Raw genomic sequence first — 26,706 nt, 5'->3', positions numbered from 1 at the left:
ATCCACAGATGAATCAGACATCGGGAACCAAGACCCCAGTCATCGCAACCTTTCTTCTTAGATTACTTACGTGCCACCGCACGGTCAGTTGTATACGCCGTTCCTGTCCTCTACGTGCTGTGGCGGACACTGCAGGGGGAGGTGCGGGAGGGGTCATAGTCGCAGCTTCCTGCCCCTCAGAAAAATGTCATGTAATGCAGGTCCAGTCACCAAGGTGGAATCAGTCTGTGGAACCACCACTGTAACAGGTAATACTTCGTCGCTAATTTTATTCTCCTCTGGAGTTGCTGTAGGCGTCAAATTCAGAGAAACGGTTGAAGGCGAAGGAGCAAGAAAACACTGGCACGTCTCTCAGACCGTAACGGGGGACACAAAGAGGAAGGGAGCCACCCAGCTCCCTCTCCATACATAGCCAACTGAGAAGGAGCCACCTCGCGTGCAGCAGGGATGCTGAGGTAACTTTTTCGCCACTCATCGTATCACGGACGGGAGGCATCGTATCACTGAGAAAATCAGTGGACAAAATCGATGCGGAGGAGGTTAGGGTAGAAGAAGGCGCAGCCAAATCTTGATCCTAACCATTGTGAGTAGGACGTCCCTTGTTTGTCAGTGTTGCAGGCTCTATCCTGGGGGAATGGGATTCTGGTATAGTTGCGGAGGTACCTAACCTAACCTAACCGTCTGCATAAGTAAATACCCAACGTTAGTTAAATTTACCCGATTATCAGATCGGTGGTTTCTTTCCTGTGATCCGAAACGGAAGTAAATCCGACTTTGGGAGTGGATGGAAAAAGATCGGCTAACCTTAATTTGCCACACTTCACTAATGACGGCCTTAATACGATCATACGATCACCCTCTACACCTACATATATATTCCGCTAGCCACCAATCGGTGTGTGGTGGAGGGCAGAATTCGCGCCAAAGTCATATCCCCCCCCCCCCCCCCCCCCCCCACTGTTCCACTCGCGGATCGCGCGGAGGGATCCTCGGTTAAGATCGGATTTCAGAATTTAGTGAGCAGCCCCTTCCGTTCAGCGCGCCGTCTATCTGCAAGTGTGGCCCACTTCTAATTTTCAATGAGATTTGTAACGCTCTCGCGATGGCTAAATGTTGTTGTTGTTGTTGTGGTCTTCAGTCCTGAGACTGGTTTGATGCAGCTCTTCATGCTACTGTATCCTGTGCAAGCTTCTTCATCTCCCAGTACCTACTGCAACCTACAACCTTCTGAATATGCTTAGTGTATTGATCTCTTGGTCTCCCTCTACGATTTGTACCCTCCACGCTGCCCTCCAATGCTAAATTTGTGATCCCTTGATGCCTCAGAACATGTCCTACCAACCGATCCCTTCTTCTAGTCAAGTTGTGCCACAAACTTCTCTTCTCCCCAATCCTATTCAATACCTCCTCATTAGTTACGTGATCTACCCACCTTATCTTCAGCATTCTTCTGTAGCACCACATTTCGAAAGCTTCTATTCTCTTCTTGTCCAAACTGGTTATCGTCCATGTTTCACTTCCATACATGGCTACACTCCATACAAATACTTTCAGAAACGACTTCCTGACAATTAAATCTATACTCGATGTTAACAAATTTCTCTTCTTCAGAAACGATTTCCTTGCCATTGCTAGTCTACATTTTATATCCTCTCTACATCGACCATCATCAGTTATCTTACTCCCTAAATAGCAAAACTCCTTTACTACTTTAAGTGTCTCATTACCTAATCTAATCCCCTCACCATCACCCGATTTAATTTGACTACATTCCATTATCCTCGTTTTGCTTTTGTTGATGTTCATCTTATAACCTCCTTTCAAGACACTGTCCATTCCGTTCAACTGCTCTTCCAAGTCCTTTGCTGTCTCTGACAGAATTACAATGTCATCGGCGAACCTCAAAGTTTTTACTTCTTCTCCATGAATCTTAATACCTACTCCGAATTTTTCTTTTGTTTCCTTTACTGCTTGCTCAATATACAGATTGAATAACATCGGGGAGAGGCTACAACCCTGTCTCACTCCTTTCCCAACCACTGCTTCCCTTTCATGCCCCTCGACTCTTATAACTGCCATCTGTTTTCTGTACAAATTGTAAATAGCCTTTCGCTCCCTGTATTTTACCCTTGCAACCTTCGGAATTTGAAAGAGAGTATTCCAGTTAACGTTGTCAAAAGCTTTCTCTAAGTCTACAAATGCTAGAAACGTAGGTTTGCCTTTTCTTAATCTTTCTTCTAAGATAAGTCGTAAGGTTAGTATTGCCTCACGTGTTCCAACATTTCTACGGAATCCAAACTGATCTTCCCCGAGGTCCGCTTCTACTAGTTTTTCCATTCGTCTGTAAAGAATTCGCGTTAGTATTTTGGCAGCTGTGACTTATTAAACTGATACTTCGGTAATTTTCACATCTGTCAACACCTGCTTTCTTGGGATTGGAATTATTATATTCTTCTTGAAGTCTGTGGGTATTTCGCCTGTCTCATACATCTTGCTCACCAGATGGTAGAGTTTTGTTATGACTGGCTCTCCCAAGGCCATCAGTAGTTCTAATGGAATGTTGTCTACTTCCGGGGCCTTGTTTCGACTCAGGTCTTTCAGTGCTCTGTCAAACTCTTCACGCAGTATCTTATCTCCCGTTTCATCTTCATCTACATCCTCTTCCATTTCCATAATATTGTCCTCAAGTACATCGCCCTTGTATAAACCCTCTATATACTCCTTCCACCTTTCTGCCTTCCCTTCTTTGCTTAGAACTGGGTTGCCATCTGAGCTCTTGATATTCATACAAGTGTTTCTCTTCTCTCCAAAGGTCTCTCTAATTTTCCTGTAGGCAGTATCTATCGTACCTCTAGTGAGACAAGCCTCTACATCCTTACATTTGTCCTCTAGCCATCCCTGCTTAGCCATTTTGCACTTCCTGTTGATCTCATTTTTGAGACGTTTGTATTGTTTTTGCCTGTTTCATTTACTGCATTTTTGTATTTTCTCCTTTCATCAATTAAATTCAATATTTCTTCTGTTACCCAAGGATTTCTATTAGCCCTCGTATTTTTACCTACTTGATCCTCTGCTGCCTTCACTACTTCATCCCTCAGACCTACCCATTCTTCTTCTACTGTGTTTCTTTCCCCCATTCCTGTCAATTGTTCCCTTATGCTCTCCCTGAAACTCTCTACAACCTCTGGTTCTTTCAGTTTATCCAGGTCCCATCTCCTTAAATGCCCACCTTTTTGCAGTTTCTTCAGTTTCAATCTGCAGTTCATAACCAATATATTGTGGTCAGAATCCACATCTGCCCCTGGAAATGTCTTACAGTTTAAAACCTGGTTCCTAAATCTCTGACTTACCTTTATATAATCTATCTGCTACCTTTTACTATCTCCAGGATTCTTCCAGGTATACAACCTTCTTTTATGATTCTTGAACCAGGTGTTAGCTATGATTAAGTCATGCTCTGTGCAAAATTCTATAAGGCGGCTTCCTCTTTCATTTCTTCCCCCCAATCCATATTCACCTACTACGTTTCCTTCTCTCCCTTTTCCTACTGACGAATTCCAGTCACCCATGACTGTTAAATTTTCGTCTCCCTTCACTACCTGAATAATTTCTTTTATCTCGTCATACATTTCATCTATTTCTTCATCATCTGCAGAGCTAGTTGGCATATAAACTTGTACTACTGTAGTAGGCATGGGCTTTGTGTCTATCTGGGCCACAATAATGCGTTCACTATGCTGTTTGTAGTAGCTAACCCGCACTCCTATTTTTTTATTCATTATTAAACCTACTCCTGCATTACCCCTATTTGATTTTGTATTTATAACCCTGTTATCACCTGACCAAAAGTCTTGTTCCTCCTGCCACCGAACTTCACTAATTCCCACTATATCTAACTTTAACCTATCCATTTCCCTTTTTAAATTTTCTAACCTACCTTCCCGATTAAGGGATCTGACATTCCACGCTCCGATCCGTAGAACGCCAGTTTTCTTTCTCCTGATAACGACGTCCTCTTGAGTAGTCCCCGCCCGGAGATCCGAATGGGGGACTATTTTACCTCCGGAATATTTTACCCAAGAGGACGCCATCATCATTTAATCATACAGTAAAGCTGCATGTCCTCAGGAGAAATTACGGCTGTACTTTCCCCTTGCTTTCAGCCGTTCGCAGTACCAGCAAAGCAAGGCCGTTTTGGTTAATGTTACAAGGCCAGATCAGTCAATCATCCAGACTGTTGCCCCTGCAACTACTGAAAAGGCTGCTGCCCCTCTTCAGGAACCATATGTTTGTTTGGCCTCTCAACAGATACCCCTCCGTTGTGGTTGCACCTACGGTACGGCCATCTGTATCGCTGAGGCACGCAAGCCTCCCCACCAACGGCAAGGTCCATGGTTCATGGGGGGGGGGGGGGGGAGGTCAGTCACAAATCTTGCCGCTCTTCTTTGGACCTTCTCTATCTCTTGACTCAGACCCAACTGGTAAGGGTCCCATACAGACACCGGCAGAAGTCGCCGAGCGGTTATAGGCGCTACAGTCTGGAACCGCGCGACTGCTACGGTCGAAGGTTCGAATCGTGCCTCAGGCATGGATGTGTGTGATGTCCTTAGGTTAGTTAGGTTTAAGTAGTTCTAAGTTATAGGGGACTGATGACCTCAGAAGTTAAGTGCCATAGTACTCAGAGCCATTTGAACCAACCCATACAAACGAACAATACTCCAAGAGTGGACGAACTTACGTATTGCAAGCTATATCCTTTGTCGAAGGACTGCATCGCTTAGGATTCTACCAATAGACCGCAATCTAGAGTTTGCATTACCCGTTACTTGTGTAATCTGATCATTCCATTTGATATCATTTCGAAAAGTCACACCCAGATACTTGACGGACGTTACCGCTTCCAAAGACGGGGCATTTATTTTGTACTCGTACAACGGGGATTTTCGCCTAGTTATACGCAATAGGTTACACTTACTAATATTGAGAGATAACTGCCAGTCATTACACCACGCATTGATTTTCTGCAGATCCTCATTGATTTGTTCACAACTTTCGTGTGGTACTACTGTCCTGCAGACCTCAGCATCATCGGCAAACAGCCTCAGGCCGCTGTCAATACCATCAACCAGATCGTTTAAGTAAATCGTAAAAAGTAGAGGACCTATTACGCTTCCCTGGGGCGCACCTGAAATTACGCTTGTTTCTGTGGAAGTCACCCCGTTCAGGACGACATACTGCTCCCTGTCTGTTAGAAAACTTTATATCCAATCGCAAATGTCATTGGACAGACCGTAAGCGCGCACTTTTTGTAGCAAGCGACAGTGCGGAACTGAATCGGACGCCTTTCGAAAGTCAAGAAATAAGGCATCATCCTGGGAGCCGGTATCTAGAGCCTGTTGTATATCATGCACAAAGAGGGTCACCTGCGTCTCGCATGACCGCTGTTTCCTAAAACCGTGCTGGTTTCTGCAGATGAGCTTCTCAGAGTCTAGAGAGGCCATTATGCCTGAACACAAAATATGTTCCACGATTCTAAAACAAATAGATGTCAGTGAATTTGGCCGGTAATTATGTGCATCCGATTATCTCCCCTTTTTATAGATTGCTATGACCTGGACCTTCTTCCAGTCCCGTGGAACTTTCCTGCGTTCCAATGATCTCTGATGGATAAGAGTGGTGCTATATTAGTAACATAGTCAACATAAAATCTTATGTGGATACTGTCTGGGCCAGATGCCTTCCTGGCCTCTAACGATCTTAACTGTTTTACAATCCCAGATACACTAAACACTATGTCAACCATCCTTTCGTTTGTTCGATGATTAAAAGGGGGAATGGTGCTGCAGTCCTCTACCGTAAACGAGTTTTTGAAAGCTAGGTTTAGAATTTCGGTATTGTGTTTATCATCATCAGTTACATTACCCGAACTGTCAGCTAGAGAAGGTGTTGCATTATTAGTAGTGTTCAAAGATTTTACGTTTGACCAAAATTTTTGGGGGTTATTTTTAGAATCTGCTGATAAAATATTGCTTTCAAATTCACTAAAAGAATCCTTCATTGTCCTTCTGACAGCTGTTTTCATTTCGTATAATTTCTGTTTGTCAGGGGGGCAGTGACTACGTTTAAAATGACTGTTCAAAATTCTCTACTTTCTCAGTAACTTCCCAATATGTTTGTTGTACCAAGGTGGATCCTTTCCCTCCCCTATACTTTTCCTAGGCACATATTTCTCTAGAACATGGTGAACAATACCTCGCGGGCAATTAGACCGAACGTGTCCACTTTCATTACATAGGAAGCAGGTTCCTTCTTGATCAATATACATAACACGAACGCGGTAACGGTACATTTGTAAATGTGATGGAATACTGCGTTTAACATGCATTTCCAGTAAACGAAATCCACTGTAGCACTATGATATGTGTCGAGTAGATCAGCGGTTAGGACGGATGTTTTTCACCTTACTATAAGGAGTCAATATGTCCTTTAGAAAGCGGCCATCTACCTCCGGCGGGACGTTGAACACTCGTACATTGGTATCATCAATTTCAGGATCTACGACTGACACCATACTAACGATGCTCTAACGGGACTTGAGGACCATGTCGCGACAGAGATATTTCAACGTGAAGGGGATCCATAAATTTCATGTAAAATGTGTACTCGTCTGCTTCAAAATAAGAGGTGTGGACGTGATCGGAGTTCACATGAGTTGCATCGACAAGCCAGTCGTGGATTTCTAGAGACCCTGGCGGCAAGTGTCGCGTTGTTTTATCGAAAGTAAAGCTCACAGTACCTTTCCGTGGAATACACGTGGAAACGATGGTAGTCGTAGCGGAGAGGTCGACCACGCTGCAAGTAGACGGACACAAACAGAGAGTAAGGCTGAGCGGAAGCGCTACGACTCACTCGGCAGACAGAACAACAGTAACGAGGAATATTTCACTCAAGCGACGCTGCGGCAAGTGAGAAAAACAGTAACCTTCCCGCTCGAAGCGAAACTGCACTTACTTAATACCAGGACGCTCTCATGAATTGTAACTGCGATGCTGACAATTATGATCTCTGTTAAAGAAAATCTACGAATAAGACCCCGTACTGTTTTACATCCTTGAAGTAACAAACTGAGTGCTACTACTGTGCGAGATAGTCATGAGCTCATAAAAATCTGAATAGTACCAGGCACTTAAGACATCTCCTCTCCGTTCAGTCGTCGTTTCTCAAGAATCCATTCAACACTCATATCGAAATTAAATGGTAGAGGAAAGGTAGCTAGGCTACTGCTATACGTACTATTCATCCAAAAGACAAAATTATATGAATGCCTAGCTTATGAAGTACTGATTTAGGCTCAGAACAGAAATACGAGTTCTACACAGAAAATACCGAAACTCCACAGAAGCATGCTTCGTAATGCTATCGGCTTTTTAACACGTCACCTACGGAGTGCTACGGAATCCAGCGGAACTCCGGAAATGGATTTATGTTACTAGGGAAATATTCTATGATATATTTCTGCAGGATAAAATAGCATATAGACATGTGAAGTAGAGAATAACTGCTTATCGGCAGTATCTGTGCAACGAGAGCTCCTTCCTCCGCGTGTCTTGATTCTGGGGCTAATGCGCTGCTACTGACACCACAAGAGACGGCTGGCTGGTTCTAAGCCTGTGAGCAGTCAAGGACGTCCACAATCCCTGCTGCGCCTTCGCTCCTGTAGCAGCAGCAGCGTTATTCTTCAGTAGATCTCTTTTTACAAAGAAACAGGACATGTCGAAGTATTTACAAGTTCAGACCAATTTAAAATATGCTAATTCGTATACACATACATTTACAGACTTCTAGTTACAGACACTCATTAGATTTACTCCTGATATGCTAAACGTTTTTTACAAATAACTTATTAAGTAATGTAATCCCACACTGTTCAATCGTATCCCACTATCAGTCACTGCAAACACTATACATACATTGTTTCACTCACTACACACACACACACATACACACACACACACACACACACACACACACAAACACATTGGTAATCTCTGGGCCATTTTCTGTACCACAACTTTCCGTCTGCTCTCCTGAAAAACTGAGTTATCATCCCTCTACAATGAGTGAGATGTTGAGCTCATGAGCTCAGAAAGTGGTGTTAGTATTGTGCAATGCATAGCTTGGGGTAAGTCTTTCTAGGAAAGGAAAAAAGAAGGGAAAAAGCACTGTGCGAACGTAGGACAATCGTTAGATTTATTCCTGGTACATTTTTTTTTACAAATAACTTATTAAATAATGTAATGTCACACTGTCCACTCATAACTATCAGTCACTGAACACATTATACACACATCGTTTCATAACACTTCACACTCTACACACACAAACAGACACACACACACTGGTGATCTCTGGGCCATTTTCTGTGCCACAGTTCCCCACTTCCTATCCTGAGAAACTGAGTCAGCATCCCTCTAAAGTGAGTGAGATGTTCAGCTCAGAGAGAGCGAGAGGTGTTAGTATTGTGCAATGCATAGCTTGGGGGTAAGTTTTTCTAGAAAAAGAAAAGGAAGGAAAAAAACATAGTGTGAAGGCGTTACGTGGAACGTTGTATATTTTGTAATCATTATTATTATGTATTTGTGTAACATTGTTTTTACCAAACCCCTACTCTGTTTTATCAAAGTAATCCTTCAATGTATAAAATGTATTGCATAACTTCTGCTTTTTAGCTGCCTTTTTAAATAAGTGTATATTTGCCATTTCTTTTATCTCTTTTGGTAATTTATTGAACAGTTTTATTCCTTGGTAGAAAACGCTGTTTTGAGTCTTATGTTTATTTTTTCTTGGCAAATGAAGTTGAGTCTACCTCCTGTTCCATAGTCATGGGGAGAACTGTTTGTGCTCTAATTTCCAACGTTATTTTTGATGTGTACAAGTGACTGGGAAATGTATTCACACGGAACAGTTAAATTCCCCAGTGTTTTGAACAGATCTTTCCAATGAGCTCGATTACCATTTTTGGTTATGATTCTTATGGCTCTCTCCTGGATTTTGAAAGCTGTGTCCGTATTTTGTGCATTTGTTCCCCGAAAAACAATGCGATAACTAAGAATTGAGTGTATATATGAATAGTATATAACTAAAAGACACTGCAAGTTACACGCTGATGATAGGATTCTTAATGCATAACGTAGCTATCGTTATCTCCCCAATCGAACGACCTCCTGTGCTTGCGTGTCGAAGCAAGATGATTCTCAAACAGACCTGAACACTTTTGCTTAATTCTATTCTTCTCGTTGGTTCCCACGATAATTGCCGGAGCTGATGAGATATTTTCTCACAAACGATTGTTACCAAAGACTTCCAGGTCATTGTTAATTTAAAACGGGTTCTACTAATCAAGTATTATTTGAAGGCCATAGAAAAAAACAGGGAGGTCTTTTTAATAAAAAGTAAATTTGTCGCACATGCTCACTGCAAGCCGTCGGTACTACAACGCAATTAAAATGACTTTCAAGTAAAATTATGAATTACCGAGATACAAAGAGTCTTACTTTTAGTGGTGACGGAAATAAAGTTCTAAGTCGATCTTCCCACGGACAGAATGGGGCCAGTTCAGTCTCTGCTTCGTCAGTTTACATCACACCTGTTAGGTCACTTGAGTTCCGACTGCAGACGTGATTTGTTGAGTATCTTATTCGGTGTCGCTTTCTCACAGTCAAAATGTTAAGCTTGGTGATAGTAATCTGATGGTCTTAGGATCTTTAAAATTCGTGGATCATCACAAGATGAAGGTAAGAACCCATCAGTTAATCGATCAGCTAAAGAGAGAAAAAATTGTGGCAGAACAAGTACTGTTTGTAGAGACCTTATGGCGATGTCTCATGAATTAGGTAGTTGACGACGAATGTTCATTGTTCGAGAGTTTCAGACAAATCAGACCCCTCGAAAGGTAACAGCTGTTAAAAAATTTTAATTTGTTAGGTAGCTGGAATGATCAATCTTCCTATTTAACCAGGTTAATTTATGTGGCATTAATTGCTCGAAGACGGCATAGGCATTACGATGCCAATGTCAGAAATTACTCTTTCCGATTCACTGTCAGAATCAAACGAAATGGTATCAGGAGTGAAAGTCCTGTTTTTCAAAATACCCTCATTGTATTGCATGTAGTAACAAAGGGCAGACTGCAGACTATACAGTCGAATATGACGGATGCGGGATTGTCCTCCAAAGACGAAAGAGGCATGCATGCTAACCGGCCTTGGAAACTATCCAAAGAAAAGGGGGCAGCAGTTATAAACCACATACGTGCAGTCCAGGGAAGAAACAGCCACTATGGTGAGGTAAATGCAGACAGAAATTATCTTCCAGACGACCTATCAGTAAAAAACGTGCCATGAGTTGTATAAAGAAAAATACCCTGAACTAGCTGTTGCATATGAGACCTACCGGAAAATATTTAACAACAAATTCAGTTTATCATGAGGATACCCACGTACTGATACCTGCTCAACAAATGGTAAATTTCGAGTAGAATTTAAATGTCTTAATGCAAAGTTTTCGTAAAAAATCTCTGAAAAAGAAGTATTAGAAATTACAAATAAAATTAAAGTACTTAGTACGGGAGACCAGGCTCACAAACTAAGGGCTGTTAGATTTTATTCACGAAATCTAGAAACGAGGCAAGAAAGTAAATAGATAGTAGAAAATGAAGCAATATCCGTAGACCTTCAAAGAACCCACCCTAGCCAAATATCAGCATGAATGACATTTATTGCAAGCGTCATTTATCGTTTTACAGTTTCGACATTCATCAGCTGTACATCACTGACAGAGTATTTTATACTTACGCTGAAGATGTAGAGGTTAAAGAAGTAAATAAAGGTATTAGCTTTTTGCACTATTTTGTGAGTGAAAGCCTTTATCGGAAAGTAGCGGTTCTTGTAATATTCTGTGATTCTGTGCTTAGGACAGAATAAGAATTATGCAGCGCTCTTATACCTTCAGTTTGTCGTTCATGTCATTAGGTGGCGTAAAAATAATATTTCCAATAACAGTACACTCTTATGTGGAATGCAAACAAAAACTTTGGCCTGATAAAAAAGAGAACTGTTGCACAATTACCAGAAGACTGAGTTAATGATTTGGAAACGGCAAAAATAAATCCAAGGCCTTACGGAGTCATTCCAGGACACCAATAAATTACACTAGATTGGACGACCCTTGTAGAAGCATGTTATAAACCGAAATGTTCTTTCAGCCCAAAACCACGCAGAGAAGCTATTGTTGTGAAGGAAGATAAGCTGTTCATATGCAGGATTACTTACAATGGAGCCTGGAAAACAGTCGATTTCGAGCGTTCTGCGGTCTAGAAGTAGTCGACGGCCCACAGTATCATGCTTAGGTACCTGACCAATTTTTACGGTAACAACGAGGGTTTTGTAATATGAAACTTTCTGCAAATGAATAATTCTAGGAGCATACATTCAGAGCTTCTGCCAATACGAAAAATATGCTGGCCTTCAAGAACTTAAACAGTTTTGTGGTCAAGAACCAGGGAATTTCTATTCCATTGTACCGCATAAAGAACGAAAATCTAAGACTAACAAAAAGAAATATCCAAAGCCAAACAACACAAACAAGGAACGAAAGCTTACCAAAATGTTATGCCATTGCACACGTTCTTTTTCGCATGTTTCGTCTTTTTTATCATGTAATTTCAGTTGTTAGTTTTTCAAATATACCTCCTTTACAATCATTAAGTCCAGCATCGTAGTTATATTGGTTACACTCTGTTGGAGCGTTTTAAGTATTTTTTGCAATCGTGGAAGTTTAAATTTTCTCTCTTGATAAATATACAAAATGTTACTTACTCCATTTTTTCTGAGGGTTCATCATTTATCTTTAACAACACTTTAACAAAGAAAAAACTAATATTTATTTTTCAGTAACACTTACACCCATTCCTTCTCTTTTAGGTATGCGAGCAATTTTCGTCAGTCAAAGATATTTCGATCATACGTACAGAGAGAAAACACGTGCAGAAATAACATAACAACATCTGGCACCTACTTTATTTCCATCAAAATTTTACGTATGCGAACGCTAACACTTCTACGTTTTCATCTTACGTCGAAGCTATGCTGTTCTACTGCATTATGGGAAATCTTTACAAACTTCTAGGTCGGGACTAAGCTCAGGAAAATAAATGAACAACATGACCATTCCTTAGTGGCACCAAGCTCAGGAAAATAAGTAAACAACATGACCATTCTTTAGTGGCATCGGAACATTACTCACAGACAGCTAGGCCAGTTTCATTAACCGTAAAAATGGTTCAAATGGCTCTGAGCACTATGCGACTTAACTTTTGTGGCCATCAGTCGCCTAGAACTTAGAACTAATTAAACCTAACTAACCTAAGGACATGGCACACATCCATTCCCGAGGCAGGATTCGAACCTGCGATCGTAGCGGTCGCTCTGTTCCAGACTGTAGCGCCTAGAACCACACGGCCACTCCGGCCGGCATTAACCATAAAACTGACTTCTAGCATAGTTGCTGTCAACGTTGCAGTGACATAGCTTGTTATGTAGAATATTATGAAGATAATAATTATTTTCCTTACTTTCATTGCTCATAAATTTGATCAGTCACTTAAATGAATTAGTCTTTGCTTATGTCTTTCGTGACGAGTGGCGTGTAGCTGTCTCGGAAGATCTAAAACATACCAAGTCAGTTCCATCGAAAAACAAGTTTTATTGTCTTGGTCCCGCAGATACTCCTGCATTCTGCAGACAGTATAGGGATGTGAGCTATCGTGTTGAAAAATGGATGGAGATACAATGTACAGAACTGGCAGAGATGAAAGCTATTCCTGAAATGCATGATAAATGATGGCCAAGAGTCTTATCGCTAGGAACACAATATTCGGTTGGTACTTCGTAATACTTCGGAGTCACAGCGAAATCAATTTATTGTACGAGATGCAGCACCATCAAAATTAATTTATTTTTGTGCGTCTTGATAGTCTCACTCGATTACTTAGTTTAAATTATGCAGATAAGAATTCCGTCTTACAGCAGGAATCGAAGCGATTTATCGTTCATATGAAGCTCCCGTTTACAGACTGTGCATTTCATTCAACAGGTCATGTAAATCTTCTTCGCTTCCACGGAGGATAGCTATACTATCATCGAATCTAGTCGCTGATATTCTTTTATCTAGAATTTTATTCCCTATCTAGAGCTTTTCTCTTGTTTCCATGCATCTTCGACGTATAGATTGAGCAGTAGAGGCGAAAAAGTGCAATCTTGTGGTAATCCTTTGCAATCCGAGCTCTTCGTTCTCCGGCTTTCATTCTTAATTTCTATTGTACGTACTGTGTATTACGTGTCTTCCCCTATAACCTTTACCTATTTTCCTGAGAATTTCGAAAATCTTGCACTGTTTCACACTGTCTAACTTTTTTCCATGTCGACAGTTCCTGTTCAGGTTTCTTGATTTTTCATAAGGCTTCCTTCCATTATCAAGCGCAACGTCTGAACTTCCTCTCTGATGCCTTTACCTTCCCGAAGGCCATACTTTTTCATCTACCAGATTATCAGTTTTGTATCCCATTCGTTTGTACGTGACTATTGTCAACAACTTCGATGCATGACCTGTTACGCTGATTGTGTGATAGTTCTCTCACGTATATGCCATAGCTATCTCCGGAATTTGTGCTGATGATTTAATCCCGAAATGCCTGTGGTATGTCTCTATAGATTCTACTAAACAGCTGGGTTCCTTGTTCCCCAATGGTTCCATAAATTTCGAATCATTTGATCGCTGATAAACTCTCACTCTAACACAAAATCATCTATATTGATTTTCCTGTATGTTAAATCAGACCTTCCGACAACCATTTCTTTTTAGATTCCTTCGAATTTTTCCTATTATCATTGACCTTGGATAATTTATTCCCGTCTTTCCTTCATCGGCTTTGTACTACCCTTTATCGTCTACCAGAAAATTATTTCTTCTATTATCCAAAGATTCTCGCCGTTACCTTCCTTGTACTTCCGTCTGTTCAGCTTCTGTGAATGCCGTCTGAAGATGTGTTCTCTTCAGTTAACTGTCTGGTATACATTATTGATGCATCGAAAGTCTTGAAAAAATTCAAGCGCATCTTCTTATTGCTCAGTAGTTCTGTATCCCACTTATTTCTGTAGAGAATATTCCGGACGATTCTCTCAAACATCATCCTGTTCTTAAAAATTACTAAACTGTGATCTGAGTATACCTTTCCTTTTTTCGTCGTACAATCTGATATCTGATGTCGGAATCTCTGTCTATCCAGGATTTAATATAGATGCAATCTTCTGTGTGCCCATAACTATTCCTCATCCTTCTCTTGTGATTTTAGAAATGTGTGTTTGCTATTATCAGCTAAAATTTGTTGCAGAATTCAATATTTCTCCTCTTTCAGTTCTGCAACCAAGCTCACATTTTGCCCTTTCTTCTATTCGTATCCCCACAACCGTATTCCATTTCCCCATGATTACTAAATTGTCATCTACATTTGTATACTGATTTATTCTTCTATAGTTTCTATATCCTCCTGCACTTTAATATTCATCTTCCTCCAGTGACGATGGGATGTAGATGGTGCTTATAATAATTAAACTTGCGCTGCTTGGAGAGTCCCCCTGAAAAGTGATTGTAAAACAATGAAACTGGAAACATTCGTAAGGATGTGCGCAAGAGAAGTAACGAGTAAAGTGTGCTTCATCACTCTATGAAATAGTTAAAGGCAACATGCCGTCAACTTCAACCCTTGCAAGAGAAAAAATGTACACGAATGTCTGCGTCACGTGAGGAAAGTTCGTGAGTAACGTGTAGTTTGGACAGCTGCTATTTCACAGTTATTCAAAGCGCTTTTCGAACGATGGACCATGGATTGTTCAGCTGTCGTGACACAGCTCGTCCGCAGCTTGTGACAGTTTTGTCAATTTGGATGATTTTGTCTCTTGTTTTATGGCAGTTTTGGCAACTCAGATCATTAATGACATAACTTCACTTCTTGGCTTAAAAAACGTGAGTATATCTATCGGTGGATTATCATACCATCCAGATTCCTCCACTGCAGATCCCAGTTCACCAACGTTATTCCTGCATGATTGTATCGCCATTCTATGAGCTCCAGTTAATACCAATCCATAATATTACCACTTGCTTCTCAAATACACTACTGGCCATTACAATTGCTACACCAAGAAGAAAAGCAGATGATAAACGGGGATTCATTGGACAAATGTATTATACTAGAACTGACATGTGATTACATTTTCAGCAATTTGGGTGCATAGATCCTGAGAAATCAGTACCCAGAACAACCACCTCTGGCCGTAATAACGGCTTTGATACGCCTGGGCATTGAGTCAAACAGAGCTTGGATGGCGTGTACAGGTACAGCTGCCCATGCAGCTTCAACACGATACCACTGGCGTATTGTGACTGGCGTATACTGACTAGCGTATTGTGACGAGCCAGTTGCTCAGCCACCATTGACCAGACGTTTTCAACTGGTGAGAGATCTGGAGAATATGCTGGTCAGGGCAACAAGCGAATATTTTCTGTATCCAGAAAGGCCCGTACAGGACCTGCAATATGCGGTCGTGTATTATCCTGCTAAAATGTAGTGTTCTGCAGGGATCGAATGAAGGGTAGAGCCACGGGTCGTAACAAATCTGAAATGTAACGTGCACTGTTCAAAGTGCCATCAGTGAGAACAAGAGGTGACCGAGACGTGTAAAGAATGGCACCCCATACCATCATGTCGGGTGATACGGCAGTATGACGATGACGAATACATGCTGCCAATGTGCGTCCAATGCGATGTCGCCAAACACGGATGCGACCATCATAATGCTGTAAACAGAACCTGGATTCATCCGAAAAAATGACGTTTTGCCATTCGTGCACCAAGGTTCGTCGTTGAGTACACCATCGCAGGCGCTCCTGTCTGTGATGCAGCGTCAAGGGTAACCCCAGCCATGGTCTCTGAGCTGATAGTCCATGTTGCTGCAAACGTCGTCGAACTGTTCGTGCAGATGGTTGTTGTCTTGCAAACGTCCCCGTCTGTTGACTCAGAGATCAAGACGTGGCTGCACGATCCGTTACAGCGATGCGGATAAGATGCCTGTCATCTCGACTCCTAGTGATACGAGGCCGTTGGGATCCAGCACGGCGTTCCGTATTACCCTCCTGAACCCACCTATTCCATATTCTGCTAACAGTCATTGGATCTCGACCAACGCGAGCAGCAATGTCACGATACGATAAACCGCAATCGCGATAGGCTACAATCTGACCTTTATCAAAGTGGGAAACGTGATGGCACGCATTTCTCCTCCTTATTCGAGGCATCTAAACAACGTTTCACCAGGCGACGCTGGTCAACTACTAATTGTGTATGAGAAATAGTTCGGAAACTTTCATCATGTGAGCACGTTGTAGGTGTCGCCACCTGCGCGAACCTTGTGTGAATGCTCTGAAAAGATAATCATTTGCGTATCACAGCATCTTCTTCCTGTCGGTTAAATTTCGCGACTGTAGCACGTCATCTTCGTGGTGTAGCAATTTTAATGGCCAGTAGTGTAGAATATCTCTTATGCGAATACAATGACTATAGATACTTACTACCTTTCCACAATCTTTTAACGAAAGTACCTGCTACATCACACACTTGGTTCTGTGAAACAGTGTACTGCTTGAAGATCGCACATTTCGTCCAGCATTCTCAGCCATGGCGTCATTAACTTCTTCAACAGTTTGTGGCGCAGTTGGCCGTCTGCCTCTGCCTGTAGCAAGTCCCAAATCGCCAGTTAGTTCTGAATCACGTTCTTCAACCCGATGCGGGAAGAGGACCTCTCCATATTCCTTTAATAAGCCGATACTCCCGAAGAGCAGCAGCACTATTGCAGTTGTTTTGATAAAACAGAAGCCCATGTTGACTGTCTGCCACTGTAATGCGCCCTGAGGCTTGTATTTTAACCGTGTGTCACCGTACCAACACCATCACTTAACGGCAGGTCATGACACTAACAGCACTAACAACGCAAATCCTGTAGCGCTCAGTCCGAACCTCATCCCCGTAAAGTCCGGTACCCATACTGGAAATAGTTTTCCTTCTATACTGGCTCAAGTGCGAAAGTTCAATTATAACCACCTTTTATACGTGAACTATTGCTGTTGGTCTGCAGTCTATTACGATGAGGAGAACATTATCAATGACTGCTCATTTTCTGTTCTACCAGCCTACGCATAACGAATTCTACACCCGTTGTATCATTTCAGCTGCTGCTGATATTACCCTGTATTCGTCTTACCAAAAACCGTTATCTCTTACCTGTTTGACTTCACTGACCACCGCTATATCTACACGGTCTTTGCATATCCCTTTTCAGAATTCGGGACAATCTACCACGATCTGACTCCTGATATTCCATTTCGATTCTTAGGACGTTACCATGATTTCGTTGGTTGTTCCATCTTCTTCTCGTGGTAAGCGCCCCCTGTCCCTGCCCTCTGCAACCCGTGCCCCCCCCCCCTCCCCCATCCTCTCCTCAGGCAGTAATAAAAGATATTATTTTACTTCGAGTCATTTTAAGCGTTTTCTATCTTTGACTATTCGTCTACTTAAATTCCGCAGATGTTCCTGCAGTTAATTTAAAAATTGCTGTAGTCACTTTCGCTCTGTTTACTGAAGATTAGAAACTATGAAAGGCACAGCTGCCATTTTATGTAACTCACTTCCGAAATAGACTTCTCTTATGCCTCACATGAGTATCGTAGCTTTTTGGATTGATTAGGTTTATGTATTTCAAGATGAAACCTTAATTTATCTTTGCAGTGTAGATACAGGGATTGCTTTCTAAGGTAATGTTAGTTTCACTGTGAATTAAACCATAGATTGCTATTGAATATTCGTATGAATTATTTGAAGGGGTGAGAATGATATAATCCAAAGCCACAAAATGCAGTTTTTAAGGAGGGCTTTTTAAAACTTTGAATAAATCCATAAATCACATATTAACTTTTTTGGGTATCTGACAAGGTAGTTTATTTCCCCAATGTCTTAGTATGCATTGTGTAGAGTTATAATGTGAACAAAGTGAAACATTAATAAAAAAAAAATATTTTATCACTGCCTGACATAACTTTCGACTTTTTCCTGTCTCATACTAAATGAATACAAGGTTTACAAAAATTTGAACTTCTACATACAACATAACTTGCAATGATAGCGCCTACAATATTTCGAACAATATAGTCAATATCTATCACCTCTGTGTCAATCTCATAACTTTCTTCCTTTGTTTGACTCAGACTCCTGAACTAGTCCTTCGAAACATCTGGTATATATGACATAACATCTTTGAGTTTTTTTTTGTCGCAAATTGGAATGAGTTTTAAGTATTTCCATGACACTGGAACAGATTGAGCTCCTTATGTGGTCGTCCTTTTATAGTGGCATTTATTGTAATGAACTCTTCTGGATAAGTGTCTGATACTTCACTTTCAGATGTTATGACATTCCTGCATAATAAAGAAAAGCTGTCGTTTCAGAAAATCGGAACTGAGATACATCATCATGTTTGTCCTTCTTTGCAAATACTTACCTGCAAATTCTCAAACCAATAGTGTCTGCTTGCTTCATTTTGACGATTGAAGACGGAAAACGGCTTCTTCTTGCACGATTCTCTAATGGCTGTAATCCAACGATCAGGGGTGTACACACCGGGGTTTCTGTTCTTAACGTGCTTCTCAATTCGACCGAAATCTCGGTCACAGGGGAATCGTTTGTGTCCAACTTGTGGAAACCAATGTTCGAGAGCCTTAAATTTACCTGAACGCAAAAGTGATCTCCCTAGTGGATCAATTGTTCAGTTTTTATCTTGGTATATGCATTTATCACTAATAATGTGATGCATGTTTGCTTGAGACTTTTCTGCTTTTATGAATTTTATCAGACAGCTTCCTGTCCCATCAGATCCACCTTTTGCTTCATCTTTACTCCACACGAACATATGTCCCTTTTCAGACCCACAATCATGAATACCAAAATTATATGTCAATGATTTCCTCTTCTAGAATGCAGGCCCAGTCGACAGCATTGGTGTTGGAAACGTTTGTTGTAGATCAAAGGCTATTGTAAGACGTTCCTCAGGATTTTCCCTAGCTAACTTGTAAAGCTGTGTAATGATATTTTATCCAGCAGATGCTTTGGCATGATGTAGGTCACTTTCAACTTTTAATCTTCTACTCATATCTTCAGAGTTCGTCAATCGTGCATTTTTTATTTTACTTTGAAATTCATCACATACAAGACGTGTCTGAATGAGGCGATTTAAAACCAATATTAAAATCGTGGTTAAATATATCTCGAAATTTCGGAACTTTTGCACGTGGTGCATTATTTTCTACACAATATTTCAAATAACGTTCTTTATATAATGAAGAAAGCGACATGTCATGGTCGAAGTACATTTTATTAGTGTTCTGTGAGCGACTGTAATGACTGGCATACTTAGGTATATCATTTATGAAGTTGTGAACTGCCTAAACCGCTTCTAGTGAAACTTTCCTTGATGGATTCCCTTTTTTTCCTGAAAACAAAGAAAAAGAGTAAAATTAATTTTGAAGGTAAATACCCAGGTCAGGGGAATTAACTGAATTTATGTTTGAATGTGGTACTTAAAGAAAACCGCTGGATAAATAAGCTGGATTATTTAAATTATGTTTTTTCTGGGATGCAACATTAATTTAATCGTTAAATATCACTTCTGTCTTTTGGAGAAGTGGAGTGTGCATCAAGCAAGTGTTTTTGTAAGTTCTTAAGACGTCCTTGATTGATCAGAAGTAAATGCACACTTAAAAATGCTTCTCTGCATACCAAAATATTACAGCCATTAATCTTACTCTGATACAGAAAAGTAAATTTTCGTCGCCAAACTGCGCTTTTCCTTTTCTTAGGGTACCTAAAACAGTAAAATACGTTAATCAAAGCAGTACATGATATCAAAAATTGACTTCAGGTTATCATTAATCATAGTTACCTCCTGTGCAGCTGATTCATCTTAATATTGCTCAGGAGGTAATTATTTTGGTAACTGAAATCACCCACATCCCAAAAAAATGTAATGTCTGCTCTATACATTCTTGAATTTTGTTCCAACGCTTGTTTTCACTTTTACATCCAGGGCCACAAAATTTAGCACCAACAGTTTGTCCTGTTTTATAAGATATGTACTCTCTGGCAGAATTTCTACGACTATTACATTTTCCCATTTTCCAATTGCATATATTTATTCTTTTTTTCTCCCTTCAGGTTCTTTTAGCATGTGATATTTCGGGAAACCTTTTACATTCGTCAGCATCCTAAGTCAAACAAAGTATTCTGTATGAGAAAGACCAAAGCCAGTTTAACACATATAACATACCTTAATATATTATACAAATAGCCTTATAACATTAAAATTATTACATGTAATGCAGTAATTAAAGCGAGAGGTATAATCTGTTCAAGATTCACACATATGTATTTTAATTAGCGAGTGTATAATAATTACAATTACGCAATGATATTTTACTCTGATACATTCCTAAGCCACAATGTTTAATCATATAAAGAGGTATTTTCGACTTACCTTATCATTTTCCGATAAATATTCATCAGATGGGCAATAACTGCTTCCACTGTATGAATAATCTTCTACAGAACTGGCCACTCCTGACTCGCCATCTTCTTTTTCGGTTAAGCATCGAAGTAACCTCTTCTTTGCGAGCACCATTTTGCTGTGACTTTGAGTTATATCACACACGAAAAAGATTGCTTCCTCACTGTGTGAGAATAGCAAGTGCGAACTGCTCTGCCATCTAGTGAGTGAAAGTTAGAATACTTTCGCAGTAGCTTCCTCTGTTGAATAGAACTAACACAAAAAACGTACTTTGAGAAAATCGTGGCTTTGAACTATATTATTCTCACCCCTTCATTTACTTATCCTCCTCTTTGAAATATTTAAGTCAGGAAAGGAATAAGTCGCACCACCTAAATTTCATGTACAGTTTCGTTATCTGGAAGGCCGAAATTCACAGTCGCTACTCAGAATAAATTTTAGTTTGTTGATATAAGAACGTGCTGCACATGTCGAGTATCAAATCCTACGATCTTTTTCACTGGAAGTTACTGCAAGACGATTGTTAACTGTCGTACTGGATTTTACCACTCGGAAAGAAAGCGACAGATTTCGCTGCTCCCACTGTAAACCAAACTTTAGAGTAGTGCCTGGAAACACTGCTATAAAGAGGCGACTTTTTATTTATGTATTTTCTTTTTAATGTACGACCGAAAAGCATTTAAAAGATTGCACAGCCAGAGGAGAGAGGAATACACCGATGGAGGCGAAAAACTGCAAGTTTAAATTCAGATTTTTCATAAGGCTGACTTGCAAGCAAGTCATTACTTACGATAATTCAGATTGCGGATCAACAGGGAAAGTGTAATGAGCGAGTGTAGTTACATTCGGTGACGAAGTTCTCGTAATTTTTGTCTAAAATTTCCGTGTGCTGAAGATATTTAGTTCAGGAACTGCTTTACAGTACGAAGTGTGTGATGCTGCAGCTATTTTTGTTAATAGATTGGGGAAAGGTAGTAAGTATCTAGGTAGTAAGTATCTATATTCATTGTATTTACACAATAGATATTCTGTTTGCAAAGTCAGTGGTAATTTTATGGAGTGGTACTAACTAAAGCTAAGAGAATATAGCAGTATAATCGAGCAGGAGTAACGTTGTCGAATAGGGATCTGCAGTGGAGGAATCCGCAGCTAGTTAAAGCCCACCACATATCTGATCACATTCCTTAAGAAAAAGAGAGAATTTAGGTCATTAATGATCTGAGTTGACAAAATTGTCACAAAACGGGAGACAATGGCATCCAAGTTGATAAAACATTCACAAGTCAGGAAGCAATGACTCAAAATGAGGACGTTGTCATGTCCGAACTCGAAAAATTAACAGCATAATAAGATGCTTTTGTGAGCGATTTGCTGAACACGCCAAGGACACTGTCCGCCAAGGTAAAGGAAATTAGGCAGACTGATATATCCACGTCTGCCCATGATTTATCCACGGGGATAGATAATTGGGAGAGAGCAGGAAGAATCGCTGCAATTGCAATTTAAACAGCAAGGGCAGCATTTCACAGAAGGAATTAATACGTGCATATCTGAAAAGATTATGGAAATAGATTGCGATATGCAGATGAAGGTTCACGAAATGGCTGATAAAATTACGAAAGACAATTTGGAAAACGACCATATGGAGAGTCAAACGGAAACTGAATCATGTAATGTAATAGAAAGAGGAAATCAAGATTTTGCTCGGTGGCAGGATGCAGTTTGTAAACTAATAAGTGATGTAAGTAGCTAGCCTGAGTGAGAGATATCATGATAGATAATCTATCAATAAGTCTAGGAGTTGAGAGGGGCCGTACTCCTAAACCTAGGCAGAAAACTGAGCTAACCGTGGTGTTGTTTAACAAGTATCCATGCAATTCTAGAGTTATTGTGGTATTAAATACGGCCACATTAGGAGAAAATTCATTACGCCACCGGCAATTTTGAATTTTCACATCAGACAACAGAACAACATTTATTTTTTTTAATAGAGTTATGATAAGATCATGGTCAGCTGCACAGAAAATATTTCTATTCTTTGGCTGTATACAGAGCGAAACCGTATTATGGGCTACTGAAGCTGCAGAAATCTGCATGAATTCGAGAAGTCTTTTGTTGAAAGCACTAGTCTATGGGGTTTCAGGAACGATTTCGCAAAGAGGTCTTTCATCCCAAGCCATCCACTGGATGGCAAGACAGTCTAAGAAACTGTTTTGAGAAATACATTAATGAAACGCGATACTTGGACAGTCCAAAGACACACCATGATGTGCTACGAATTTTAAAGGCCAATGTATGCATACACATAAGAAAGAAATTTATCATGGAGCCAGAATATAGCTTAGCGGAGTTCTCTCATTGTTAGAGTCCATCTATAATTAATGAGAATCCGGAAACAGTGTCTAACAATGGCAAATTTTATGGCTAGGAACATAACTCCAATTCGAATCAAGATCATCATGTAACTCAGAATATACCGCAAGGTAGGCTGTAAGACAGACAGAATGGCAGCTTTTACAGAAACCATAATAGCGACATTGGCTGCATGAACACATGCAACCAAGGTTGCATGGCAACACGTCTAACCTGGGATGTAGAGGTAATTTCGGGAGTACCGCAGGGAAGCGTGATAGGACCTTTATTGTTTACAATATACATAAATGACTTAGTTGACAACATCGGTAGCTCCGTGAGGCTATTTGCAGATGACACGGTTGTCTACAAGAAAGTAGCAACATCAGAAGACTCGTACGTACTCCAGGAGGACCTGCAGAGGATTAATGCATGGTGCGACAGCTGGCAGCTTTCCCTAAACGTAGATAAATGTAATATAATGCGCATACATAGGGGCAGAAATCCATTCCAGTACGATTATGCCATAGGTGGTAAATCATTGGAAGCGGTAACGACCGTAAAATACTTAGGAGTTACTATCCGGAGCGATCTGAAGTGGAATGATCACATAAAACAAATAGTGGGAAAAGCAGGCGCCAGGTTGAGATTCATAGGAAGAATTCTAAGAAAATGTGACTCATCGACGAAAGAAGTAGCTTACAAAACGCTTGTTCGTCCGATTCTTGAGTATTGCTCATCAGTATGGGACCCTTACCAGGTTGGATTAATAGAAAAGATAGACATGATCCAGCGAAAAGCAGCGCGATTCGTCATGGGGACATTTAGTCAGCGCGAGAGCGTTACGGAGATGCTGAACAAGCTCCAGTGGCGGACACTTCAAGAAAGGCGTTACGCAATACGGAGAGGTTTATTATCGAAATTACGAGAGAGCACATTCCGGGAAGAGATGGGCAACATATTACTACCGCCCACATATATCTCGCGTAATGATCACAACGAAAAGATCCGAGAAATTAGAGCAAATACGGAGACTTACAAGCAGTCGTTCTTTCCACGCACAATTCGTGAATGGAACAGGGAAGGGGGGATCAGATAGTGGTACAATAAGTACCCTCCGCCACACACCGTAAGGTGGCTCGCGGAGTATAGATGTAGATGTAGATGTAGATACGATAACATCAATGGGGGTATTCAATAGAACAATGTTCACGTAGTAATCTGGCTATCAGAACTGGCATAGCACAGTTCAGACTAGGTATGTGATAGACACGATTAGCCATTCGTCTTGATAGAATAAGGAAAACGAATAATGACTGCAATAAACCCTGATAGAATGAAGAAAACGAACAATGACTGCAATAAACCCTGATGAATACCCAAATTAGGAAATAGGAGTAATCCGCTGAATTACAGGGCCATATCAGTAACGTCGATTTGTAGTAGGAGCTTTGAACATATGCTGTGACCGAACATTATGAATTACCGCGAATAAAACGATTTTATTGACACATAACACTGATTCAGAAAATATCGTTCTTGTGAAACGCAGCTAGCTCTTTATACTCATGATGTAATGAGTGTCATCGACAGGGAATGTCAAATTGATTCCATATTTTTGGATTTCCAGAAAGATTTCAACACTGTTCCTCACAAGCGTCTTCTAACCAAACTGAGTGCCTATGGAATATCGTCTCAGTTGTGCGACTGGATTCGCATTTACTGTGAGAAAGGTCAAAGTTCATAGAAATAGACGGAAAGTCGTCGAGTAAAACAGAAGTGATAGCCAGTGTTCACCAAGGAAGTGTTAGAGGTTCAAAAATGGCTCTAAGCACTATGGGACTTAACATCTGAGGTCATCAATCCCCTAGACTTAGAAGTACTTAATCCTATCATAAGGTCAGCACACACATCCATGACTGAGGCTGGATTCGAATCTGCGACCGTAGCAGTAGCGCAGTTCGCGACTGAAGCGCCTAGAACCGTTCGGCCACAGCGGCCTGTCTTGTTCCTGATCTATATTATCGACATAGGAGAAAATCTGAGTAGGCCTCTCAGATTGTTTGCAGATGATGCTGTCCTTTACCGTCTTGTAAAGTCATCAGTGACCAAAAGGAATTGTAAAATGATTTATATAAGATATCTGTATGGTGCGAAAAGTGACAATTGACCCCGCATAAAGAAAAGTGTGAAGTTATTCACATGAGTCCTAAAACAAATCTGCTAAATTTCGATTACGTGATAAATCACACAAATCTGAAGGCTGTAAATTCAGTCAAATACTTTGGGATTACGATTACAAATAACATAAATTGGAACGATCACATAAATAATGTGGGTAGAGCAAACCAAAGACGGAGATCCATTGGCAGGACACTTACAATGGGCAGGTCTACTAAAGAGACTGGTTAGATCAAGTTTGTTCGCCATATTCTGGAGTATTGCTGTGCGATGTGGGATCCGCATTAGGTGAGACCGACGGATGACATCGAAAAAGTTCAAAGAAGGCGAGCTCGTTTTGTATTATCGCGAAATAGGGGAAATAGTGCTACAGACGTGAATTGGAGTGCCAATCACTGAAGCAAAGGAGTTTCTCGTTCCGACGGCATATTCTCATGAAATTTCAATCACCAGATTTCTCCTGCGATTGTGTCAACATTCTGTTGGCACCCACATACATGGTACAAATGATCATCAGGATTGAATAAGAGAAATCATGGCTCGCTCAAAAAACAATTAGTGCTCGCTTTTTCCACGCGCCGTTCGAGAGTGGAACGGTAGGGAGACAGCTTGAAGGTAGTGCCTCTGCCAGGCACTTTATTGTGAATAGCAGAGTAATGATGTAGATGTAGATACTCACAATATATTCTATTCAAGAAATTGTCCATTCCATTCAGCTGTTCTTTCAAGTGTTCTTCTGTTTATGAGAGAGTTACAATGTCGTAGGCAAATCTCAGAGTTTTTATTTCTTCTCGATGAACTTTAATTCCTGCTCCAGATTTGTCGTTGGTTTCCTATACTGCTTGTTCGACATACAGATAAATATCTTTTTCGCTGCCAGTTGCCACCAGATGAGTGTCAGTGTCGTACTGGATACTGTCACTTCGAAACAAGGCACAGGTCGTGAATCTTCAGGTTTTGGCGGCGCGAAGACTGTTCCATTACGTTTCGGGTGTGGAGCCGCCAGAAATCTCTTTCTTCTTCTAATTTTTCGGCTGTACACCGTCCAGCCGAAATATTAGAAGAAGAAGGAGATTTCTGGCGACTGGACACCCGAAACTTAATGGAAAAGGCACAGGTTCTCCCGCGCCAGACGAGACTTTATAATAGTGTCTGGCAAGCGCTATTATAACGAAGAAGAGGCTGCCCTGAAACTCTGTCCTTTCCTCCGCTGTCTTTGACAAGAACGTTGGCAGAGCAAGGAATTCTTCGGCCGTCATCTCTGATGATTTCTATTCAAAATTTTATCAGTAGCTTAGATTGAAACCGTGACCCAAGACGTTTCTATTACTCTTCAAAGGCGGTATCATTTGACCACGTGTCTAATTTTAAATTAGTGAAACAGATTTTTAGCATTTTTGGTAACTGAAAAAAACGGTAGGTGGAAAAGCTTTTATTTTTTATTTAT

At 40.7% G+C, this 26,706-nt stretch overlaps 1 protein-coding gene across 1 annotated transcript in view; it reads right to left on the bottom strand.

Annotated features, from left to right (window-relative positions):
• The window catches only part of LOC126480945 (alpha-tocopherol transfer protein-like), an 87,246-nt gene extending 79,593 nt beyond the window's left edge, over positions 1 to 7,653 (bottom strand). Inside the window, exon 1 of the mRNA XM_050104364.1 lies at positions 7,579 to 7,653. The gene's annotated coding sequence lies outside the window, so the exon portion shown is untranslated. The remainder of the gene's footprint in view (positions 1 to 7,578) is intronic.
• Positions 7,654 to 26,706: the final 19,053 nt, after the last annotated feature.

Source organism: Schistocerca serialis, chromosome 5 (assembly GCF_023864345.2).
Source record: "Schistocerca serialis cubense isolate TAMUIC-IGC-003099 chromosome 5, iqSchSeri2.2, whole genome shotgun sequence".
In the NCBI taxonomy this organism is placed as follows: domain Eukaryota; kingdom Metazoa; phylum Arthropoda; class Insecta; order Orthoptera; family Acrididae; genus Schistocerca; species Schistocerca serialis.
The sequence above is the reverse complement of the archived record's forward strand: the minus strand, read 5'-3'. Positions and strand labels throughout refer to the sequence as shown.